Source organism: Guyanagaster necrorhizus, assembly GCF_019112545.1.
Source record: "Guyanagaster necrorhizus MCA 3950 unplaced genomic scaffold BT62scaffold_51, whole genome shotgun sequence".
Taxonomy (NCBI): Eukaryota; Fungi; Basidiomycota; class Agaricomycetes; order Agaricales; family Physalacriaceae; genus Guyanagaster; species Guyanagaster necrorhizus.
This window is the reverse complement of record NW_025064930.1, coordinates 136,439-146,126: the sequence shown is the minus strand read 5'-3', so window position 1 is coordinate 146,126 and position 9,688 is coordinate 136,439.

The window sequence follows — 9,688 nt, the reverse complement described above, 5'->3', positions numbered from 1 at the left end:
GGAATTATGAAATCTATGATAAGAAACTTCTTGCTATCATGCTCACCTTGAAGGAATGGTGGCATTATCTGATTAGAGCTGTGAAGGTCTTCGAAATTTGGACTGATCATCAAAACCTTTGATACTTCTGACAACTCCAAAAGCTCAATTGCTGACAGGCCAGATGGATCACTGAGCTCAGCCAATATCAATACATGCTGCACCATAAGGCAGGGACAGCAAACAAAAAAGCTGACCTCCTCAGCTGATGATCAGACCATAACCAGGAGGAGGACAACAATGAGAGAGTAACATTGTTAAAACCTGAACATTTTAGAGCTATGATAATGCCCATGGAGGAGGAGATCTATGAGTGCATCAAAAGTGCAACATGGGACAGCCACAAATGAGACCAATGAATTGCCCCTTCTCTTAATCATGAATGGAGACTAATACAGGAAGGAGGGCTAATTTGCTATGACAGGTGGATCTATGTTCTCCAAGGTGAAATCATTGCCATTTACCACAACCATGCAACCCTCGGTCACTCCAGCATCACCAAAACAAAGGAGTTGGTACTGAGGGAATATTGGTGGCCCAAATTGGGCAATGATATAACTGCATATGTCAAAGCCTGTGAAGTTTGCCAATGAGAAAAGTCCTCTACACAAGCCCAGGCTGCATCTCTCCACCCAAACAAGATCCTGTCAGCACCATGAATCCACATCTCAGTGGACATGATTACTGGGCTTCCAGACTGTAATGGCTATGATGCTATCATAATCATCAGTGATTGATTTCTAAAGCCATCATCCCAATTGCCTGCTCAACAGAGTTGACCTCTGAAGGATAGGCAAAGATCCTATGCAACAAAGTGTATGCCAAATATGGCATGCCCCAGGTGGTCATCTCTGACTGAGGACCACAATTTGTCTCCAAATTCCTCAATGACCTCTATAGACTCCTAAACATTAAAAGAAACATGTTGACCACATACCATCCACAAACAGATGGTCAAACAGAATGAGTGAATCAAGAGGTCAAAAAATATCTCTGCCTCTTCATAAACTATCAGCAAGATGACTGGGTTGAGTGGTTGGCCCTTGCCACCTTTCAACACAATAACCAAGTCCACTCTGCAACAGGAAAAACCCCATTCTTCATCAATTATGGCTGACACCCCCATATTGCACAGATGGACCAACATCGAACCACCACACCTACATCCAAGGACTTTGTTGCCACTATGGCAACAATCCACAAAAAAACCCAGACAGCTCTCAAAAAGGCTGCATCAACAATGAAAGCCCAATATGACAAACACCACTGACATGCTCTCTCCATGTTCAGGCATGTAAAATTGTGAAAATTGTGAATATATGGACTGCATTCCAGTCTAGTAAGCATGTAACAGAATATAGGACTAGAGCACACAGAAATCTAGCTATCATAATGCTAAAACTGAAGTAACAATAAGCAGAGTGCATAGCCTAGTAACAGATTAATACCAGAGGGGTTAGGCTGCATGTGAGATCCCAGCACTTGGCCCTAAATGTGCCAATACTATTATGAGAGGACATGCTAAAAATAAAAAGACTATAATCAAAACCTGATCAGCAAGTCTGATCACATTGATCAAAGATGCACAGCCACTGATGCACTGATGGGACATGCTTTAGAACAGAGAACTGAGAACCAAAGAAAGATATCTGAGTAAATAGGTATTGAACAGAGAAATAGACTGATGACAACAAAGTAATAAATAGAGGAATATGACCCCAGGAATGAGTAGCATGCATACTGCCCTGAGCCTTGCATGCATACATATGGTGCCTTAGCATGCATAACACAGTGAGGGACTCTGCATCATACCAAGAAATGGCATCTTTGGTGAGTTAGATGGAATGACTGATTGGACACAGGGAAGCAGAACATAGCCATTGTGGCTGGCTCCTGGCATGAGAGATAACTCCAGGGGTCTGAAACAGTTTACCACTGTCAGAGATGTCACCAGGGAAATAAGAAAGCAAGCAGACCTGGCAAGGCCAGCTAGCTGATGTCAGCTAGTGAAGGAACAGTGGGCACAGTCCTCATCCAGAAGAGAATAAGCATGGTGACTGTGATATGTGTGTGAATAATATCTGCAGGATCCAGCACAGAGTCCCATGCTTTGAGGATACCATAGTAGGATTGTATTAGTAAGTACCATAGTGGAGTATTTAAATATGGTATTGTATGACTGGAGAAAAGAGTTTTCTGACCCTCCACAGTTGCAGTATATTGGGCACAGAAAGCCTTGCACTCTAGCTCTGGGTTTGTGTTAGTAACTCCAGGTGAGAGAATAAACTGATTATTGATATCATTAAGAGTGCTGTGAGAACTAAGCGAGGCATTGAAGCTCGCAAAAGACTTGAGCCCAGTTTGATAACAGGTTTTGGATTGTGCTTTAATCTGAGAATAAGAGAGTGGTGTCTGAAGGACATCATCTTGAGTTTTTGAGGTATTCGTGATGTGTGATGCTACAGGTGGCAGAGGTTCAAACCCTTTGGTCTGTTGGACAGTGTTTTATTGTGTTTTGTGTCTCTGGATTGTATAGGTTTGAATCCTGTGGGTCTATGATCAGTTTGGAAGCTGGTAAACAGAGATCTGTGCTCTTTGGCATTTGTGGACATGTTTGTGACTGGTTTCTTTTCCTTAGAGCATGAAGCTTTGAGTTGTGTATTGTGTGTGTTAGGGATTTGAGTTGATCTGAGCTGTGCTTGGGACCATTTGAGAGTTTTGAAGGAGTGTTTCAATGTATTGTATTGAGTTGCAGTACCCTTTGCCCTGAGGCCTGGCAACACCTGTTGCCACCTCTTGTTTTGATAAAACAAAAAGCTTTGGGACTTAGAGAGACCTTGGATTGTTGTAAGCATGCTATTACTGTTCACACACTGTGATCCCATTAAAGAAGACAATTATATTTGTTGATTGCTACTTTTATCACATTATAATCCCCCCATGAACTAAGAGTTTTGTGTGTGTGTTAGTGTGAGCGTGGTCAGTGGATAATGCTCTGCTGGATCCGTTTTCACATTGTGCACACTCAGATCCTCTTCAGCAGAGAGTTCTTATGACCTGCCCACCACTTTCCTTCTTGAGGAAGGTGAGGATGAGAAAGATAAGGAAACTGAAAGCAGTGACTCACCTCGTGCTGGAGGAGAGCTCACTTATAGATTATAAGAGGAGACAGATGAAGAGGAATTGGAACAAGCAATACAGGAAGCAAGAACACAGGAATACCAGGAGTTTTACCTGTGGGGGGTAAACTTTTTATGGTATGACACTACCTGGGTAGCATCACAACTAGGACAATTATATCTTCATTTGTCAACTAATGAAAGAACAGAAATCCTAAGGCATGCAGCAACTGACTATGCTGTGATCCAATATAACAAAAAATATCCTGAAGATCAAGTTCAAAGACCACTGGCATATCAAATGCTGAAACTGGTACAACCAATGCCATGGTCACCACCTGTCACCCCAGAACAAGCTGTATACACAGCCCCCTCCATCCAGAGTACATTTTCCTACTCTGCCCCTTCATCCTGATCAATGGCAACCTGACTATCATGATTCTGACTGCAACCCAGAGAGATGCTGACCACATACTGAAACCCATAGACTGGCAAGAGAACCCAAATGCTAGGAGCCCAGCCTCCACCCAACAAAGCAAGCAGGAGTGGCACTGGAAAAGAACCAGTTTGGGATGACCCCAAAGCAGTTCGGCTAGGGTTCACCATTTGGGATGGGGTTATTGTCTAAAAAGAAAAACCACCAGGAGGAAGCCCTGTCACCAATGACAACTTGCTTCATTCATTCTCTGGACCTCTGCAAGAATGGCAATGGCCCCCATTCTTGGACTGGCCTAACCCAATAGACATGTTGCTCAATGACATGGTGGTCCTCCAATGTTGTCCAGACCTTTTATGAAAGCCCTGCCCCTTCAAAAGGGCCTCTAATGACATCAACCATTTTCTTGTGGACTGTGAACAGTATTTTGAAGTCTACATCAGATACCTAGAGACTGACATGAACAAGGTAGTCTTTGCCACCTCTTATCTCAAAGAAAAGATGAAGACATGGTGGATTCTCATTTTCCCAAACTTCCAATCATTGACTTGGGAGCATTATCAGTACCCCTCATGGCCTGTCTTTAAACAGATGCTCCATGATAAATTCATTGATCCAGCAGTACAAGAAGTACACAAACAAAAGATCAATGAATACAAGATGGGTGATAGGATAGCCACTAACTACTTTGATGAACTGAAACACCTAGCCAAGCTTGCTGGCATTCAGGATGACATGGCTAATGATAGCTGAATGGTCAAGACTCTCAAAAGAGGAGTCCTCTCCTCATATATCACAATGATTTTGGCCATCAGCATCAGAGCCCTGATGCCAGTGGGATATGATGAATGGAAGGAAAGAATCATTGAGATGTACAAGAAGTGACAAAGGCAGAAAGTGGAATCCACAATCCTGCAAGACTATTCGAAGAAGTTGACTCTGCCAACTCTGAGTAATTCCAAATCATCAGGGACAACTGCTGGAAAATCATCAGGAACCTCGACAGCTCCAGCCTATGGAACACAGAAGATGGAAACAGATACAACTTACACAGAATCAGGGAAGCCAATGGATATAGATCAGATGAAGAAAGAAGGGAAATGTTTTAATTGTGGTCAGAAAGGCCACATAGCAAAGGACTGCTCAAAGAAGAAATGAATGCAAGAAGACATCTGGGCCCAGATTGCTGAGCTGCAAAAGAAAGAAGAAGGACTTGGCACAGAGACAAAAGTGGAGGAAGTAAAAGACGAGGCCAGCCAGTGAGTGATTCCACTGAACCAGCCAAAGGACCTTATGGTGTGCCAATAACAGCTGCTAGTTGGACTGATAGGACTTCTGTAGTTATGCCTATGCATATTCCATACAAGCATTTGAATATACTAACTATTCTGTGCACTGAAGAATTGCAAAACAAAACTCAAATGCCCACAGGCCAAACAGGGGCAGAGGGCCCCATTACATGGCTCAAACCATTCAACACTGAATGGACCTGGAGGGCCATCAAGGAGGCAGGAATGAAGGAAGCAGCAAAAGCTGTTCTTTAAAATTGGATTGACAAGACCCAGACCAAAGAAATTGTTGATGAGGTCATTGAAGGAATAAAGAAGGCAGAGTGCTGCCAGGTGCTGGAGTGGCTCAATGAACTCTAGGGCATGCAAAAGTTTATCCAGTGAACTAAAACAACCAGAAAAGACCTGCAAGTCAAGGCACAAATTGAGGCCCTAACATCCCACTTGGTCCACATGATCACTGTCCTTATTGACAGTGGGTGCACTGGAAGCTCAATCAATTATGCCTTCATTGACAGGCACCAACTCCCAACATGAGCCACCACCACCCTGATACTGGTGTATAATGCTGACAGAACAAAAAATCAAGCAGGCTCAATCACTGAATTCATTGAATTAAGACTGACTATCAGTGATCATTCTGAATGAATTGATCTAGCCATCACTGATCTAGAGGCCAAGGAGGTTTTTCTTGGCCATGACTGGTTGATCAGGCACAATCCACTGATCAACTGGAAGACTGAGAAACTAACATTTGCTTGATGCAAATGCTGAAAGACCCCTTTCAAACTACCAGATGCAGACCCAGAGGACTGATGGGATGAGAAGATGGAGGATAGAGAGATCATACTCACCATCAACCTTCAAAAGAAGATCCATGTCTAAGCCATACACCATGCCAACAACTTGGCCACCAAGGCCCACAAGCAGAAGCAGGAATAAACATTTGAAGAAATAGTGCTGGAGTGAGCATAAGACTTTAAAGACTTATTTAAGAAGGAGAGCTTCAACAAGCTCCCTGACTCCAAGCCATGAGACTATGCAATCGAGTTAATCCCAAATGCAAGTGCCAACCTTGATTGCAAAACCTATCCCCTGGGCAATAATGAACAACAGGAGCTTGACAAATTTCTTGATGAGAATCTGTCCAGTGGGAGAATTTGACCATCAAAATCCCCCATGGCATCACTGTTTTTCTTCATCAAGAAAAGGGATGGAAAGCTCTGCCCAGTCCAAGACTACAGGAAGCTCAATGAGATGACCATTAAAAACCAATATCTGCTCCTGCTGATCTCAGAGCTGATGGACAAGCTCTGAGGGGCAAAATATTACACCAAGCTCAACATTCACTGAGGGTATAACAATATCCAGATCAAAGAAGGCGATGAGTGGAAGGCTGCCTTCCAGACCAATCATAGACTGTTCAAGCCCACTATAATGTTCTTTGGCCTCACCAACTTGCCAGCCACATTCCAATGGATGATGAATGACATCTTTAAGGATCTTATCACCACTAAAAAAGTCACCATATACCTTGATGACATCTTAGTCATGTCAAAGACAAAGGAAGAACATTGAAAACTAGTATGACAGGTGCTGGCCCTAATGAGGAAGCACAAGCTCTTTCTCAAAGTGGAGAAATGCGAATTTGAGGTACTTGAAACAGAGTACCTTGGAGTAATCATTAGCAAGGGGAGTATCTATATGGATCTGATCAAGGTAGCTGGGGTAACAGAATGGCCAGAACCCACCAAGAAGAAGGAACTCCAATCATTCCTGGGCTTCACCAACTTCTACTGGAGATTCATCCAAGACTACAGCAAGATAGTCTGCCCAATGATCCAACTTATGGGAAATGCACTCTGGCTATAGGGACACTCCCAACAACTCATGTTTAATGACCTCAAATGGCAACTGGCTGAGGACATAGTTTTCACCATTTTTACACAAGGTGAGAAGTTCAGAGTGGAAGCAGACTCTAGCAAAGGAGCCATTGGCACTGTATTATCCCAGGAACAATCTGGCAGATGGCACCCAGTGGCCTTCCTCTCCAAGGCACTCTCAGTCATAGAATGAAATTATGAGATCTATGATAAGGAGCTGCTCGCCATCATGCTTGCACTTGAGGGATGGAGACACTACCTTGTTAAAGCAGAGGAGATATTTAAGATCTAGACAGACTATCAGAATCTCTGATATTTCTGACAACCCCAGAAATTAAACTGAAGGCAAGCCTGATGGGTAACCAAACTCAGTCAATACCAATACATGCTACACCATAAGGCTGAGACCACCAACAAAAAGGCAGATCTTCTAAGCCACTGAGCAGACCATGACCAAGAAGGAAAGGATAACAAAGGAGTCATCCTATTAAGGCTGGAACACTTTCAGGCTATAATCATGCCAATGGAGGAGGAGATCCATGAGTGCATCAGGAGCACCACCTGGGACAGTCATAAATGAGACCAATGAATAGCCTCATCACTCAACTATGAGCGAGGCATGATAAAAAAGGATGGACTGATCTATTATGATGAAAGAATCTACATTCCATGAGATTGGACACTCTGAGGAGAAATTATTGCCATCAGCCATGACCATGCAACAGCAGGACACCCAGGAATCACTAAAACCAAGAAATTGGTATTACAGGAATACTGGTGGCCCAAAATGGGCAATGACATCACCACATATGTTAAAGCATGCAAAATCTGCCAGTGGAGCAAACCCTCAATGCAAGTATAGGCTGCTCCACTCCACCCAAATGAAGCCCTATTATCACTATAGACCCACATCTCGGTCAACATGATTACTGGACTCCTGGAGTGTAATGGCTATGATGCAATCATTATCATAGTTGATCAATTCTTGAAGGCAATCATTCCAATTGCTTGCTCAACAGAATTGAACTCCGAAGGGTGGGCAAAAATCCTATATGATGAAGTCTATACCAAATATGGCATGCTTCAAGTAGTAATCTTGGATAGGGGGCCACAATTTGTCTCCAAGTTCCTTGACAACCTCTACTGCCTCCTACACATCAAATGTAATGCCTCCATGGCATATCACCTGCAGATTGATGGTCAAATGGAGCAGGTCAATCAAGAAGTCAAAAAGTATCTTCAACTTTTCATCAACTATTGACAGAATGACTGGGTTGAATGGCTGGCCCTCACTGCTTTTCAACATAACAATCACATCCACTCTGCCACAGAGAAAACCTCATTCTTTGTTAATTATGGATGACATCTCAATATAGCACAGATAGAATAATGCTAAACCAGCACTCCTGTGTCAACCACCTTTGCAACCATGATGTCAACAATTCACAAAGAAACCCACATAGCCTTTGAAAAGGCTGCTGCCACAATGAAAAAATATTATGATTATCATCACCATCTGATGCATGATTACTCCATAAACAACAAGGTTTGGCTGGACATGACCAATCTTCATCTCCCATGCCCAAAGCAGAAATTAGCTGACAAGTGCACTGGCCCCTTCATGATAACTGCCAAAATTGGGGTGAGCACCTACAAACTCTGTCTATCACCCATCTGGAAGGTGCATAATGTCTTCAACAAAGTATTATTAATCCCATACATCACTCTGGCCTTCCTGAATCAGGAACACCCACCACCACCACCTTCAGACCTGATTGATGATGAGGAACACTATGAAGTCAACCAGATTTTAAACCACAAACTACAAAAAATCAAAGTGAAGGGTGGTGGTATGACTACAATAGTCGACTATCTAGTCAGTTGGAAGGGCTACAGACCAGAATCCAACCAGTGGGTAAATGAATGACTCATGAATGCTGACAACACAATACATGACTATGAATTATCCCTTAATTAAGCCATCAGGATGATAGTCTTAAGAAAGGGGGTAATGTTATGATTTTCTTATTCTTTTCACAGTCTGACCCCTATCTATGCTTAGTCAGAGCACTAACACAAGTGCTTAAGACCATGAGACAAAGCTTGGTCATCACAACTGAGCCAGTCAGTCATTGTCTTTCAACACAACAGTATTGCTCAACAATGCACAATCACTCTTTTATGTACAGTAGCAATGCTCAAGGACAATGGACACAAAGAGCTCAGCAACTCACAATAGGTAGCATTATTAATAGCCATAACTTGTACAGTATTTAAGATGGCTCACTCTTGCTGGTAAACTCCAGCTTTGAGCTAAAGTTTATACACCTCATTCTATCTCGAGCTAATTTCTCAGACCTTATGTTGCTATCAAGTCTAGCAGTACAGTGGATCCAGTCGATCACCCAAATATGAGGTGACATCTGCCTACCATGTGATATTGTTGTTCATGTGACACTTGAGTCTAACAGAATGGATGTGATTGTTATATTAGAAGGAGCTAAGACAAGCTATTCTACCTAATCATCTTGGTGATAGTTGATGAACAGCTGAAGATACTTCTCAACTTCTTGGTTGATGTGCTCTGTTTGCCCATTGGTTTGTGGATGGTATGCTGTTGAGGCATTGCATCAGATATTCAGTAGATGATATAAGTTGTCTAAGAATTTAGAGACAAATTGTGGCCCTCTGTCAGAGATGATGACCTGAGGCATGCCATATTTGGTGTAGATTTTATCTCATAAAATCTTTGTCCAGCCCTCCAATATTAGTTTGGTTGAACATACAATGGAGATGATTGCTTTTGAGAAATAATGAATGATGACAAGAATTGCATCATAACCATTGCAGTCCAGTAAGCTGATTATCATATTGACTGAAATATGAGTCTATGGTGCCTGTAGAACCTCATTAGAGTGGAGT